Source organism: Procambarus clarkii, unplaced genomic scaffold (assembly GCF_040958095.1).
Source record: "Procambarus clarkii isolate CNS0578487 unplaced genomic scaffold, FALCON_Pclarkii_2.0 HiC_scaffold_980, whole genome shotgun sequence".
NCBI classification, from domain to species: domain Eukaryota; kingdom Metazoa; phylum Arthropoda; class Malacostraca; order Decapoda; family Cambaridae; genus Procambarus; species Procambarus clarkii.
In genome coordinates this window covers 46,196-47,428 of record NW_027190012.1, presented here as the reverse complement: position 1 = coordinate 47,428, position 1,233 = coordinate 46,196, and the positions used below count along the sequence as shown (strand labels likewise).

Genomic DNA, 1,233 nt, shown 5'->3' with positions numbered 1-1,233 from the left:
TGAGCAACCTGGACGCGAGGTTTCCTGGTGGTGGCCACCACAGCAGCAGCCGCAGCCTTCTTGGTAGGCTTTGCTTCTACCATGATGATGATGAGATAACCAAGGTGATGAGAGACGCTCAGACAGTCACGGGGGAATGATGCTGCCGCCGCTTGAGCCGAACCTATTTATGTGCCGGCACGGTACAGAAGCTGCAACCTGGCAACTCGTCCACCAATCACAACGGTTGGTTTTACGGCTCCGAAACCTGGATCCCATATCTTCTCTAAAATAGAAGCATTTGTTCATGTTCTTTGTAAAAGTATCATAAAGCAGGACAGATGAGACAAATATCATAAAAACTGAAGAGCAGATGAGCACACACATGTATGTATTACAAAAGAAAATCCACAAATTCATTAGAAATTGGCAGGGCAGGCTGAGGAAGTAGGTAGATGTAAAATGTCTGTAAATGGCGAAAGAACATAAACCCAAGACTGAATAAACGATGTTAAATATCCATGCCAAGGAGACAAAAATATGTTAGGATACAATTACCATTAAGACACCACAAGAAGGTCCGTATCCTGCCGTGATGACTAAAAAGAGTTGGTTATTAGCCACAATGTGTAGGCAGTCTCATGCCAACGGCCATACCACGTTGAGAACACCGCTTCTCGTCCGATCAGCGAAGTTAAGCAACGTTGGGTTTGGTTAGTACTTGGATGGGTGACCGCCTGGGAACACCAAATGCTGTTGGCAATAATGTTTTTTGTTTTGTTTTGTTTTGTTTCGTTTGTTTTTGTTTGAATGGCTGGCTCCACGGGAAATTCACGGAGTTGTGTGGAATAAGGCCTGGTAAAATGAATTAATATGTATGTCATGTTTAAAACAAACTCGCTTAATATAGTGTGTGAGGCTTTATACAAAAACAAACAACCAAAACAAAACATGTTGTTTTATATATATATATATATATATATATATATATATATATATATAATATATATATATATATATATAGCTTAATCCGGGTTTGAACTCGCAACTCCAAGAATACGCATCACTTATATACACTTTACCACTGGACCACAGCTGCAGGACACAAGCTTGATGCTGAGGTATCAATTTAATGACGTAAATGCCATTTCCACAAATAAATGATAATTTAAAAGTATTTGTATGTACAAATCTTTTCTGTTTAAAAGGCTACAATATCAGTTACATATATAATTTGTGTTAATGTTTCTATAC

The 1,233-nt window shown here is 38.8% G+C and overlaps 1 non-coding gene across 1 annotated transcript; it reads left to right on the top strand.

Moving 5' to 3' along the window:
• Positions 1–622: 622 nt before the first annotated feature.
• Positions 623–741, top strand: LOC138361891 (5S ribosomal RNA). The gene has a single exon (XR_011227258.1). It is a non-coding gene; the product is annotated as a 5S ribosomal RNA (ribosomal RNA).
• Positions 742–1,233: the final 492 nt, after the last annotated feature.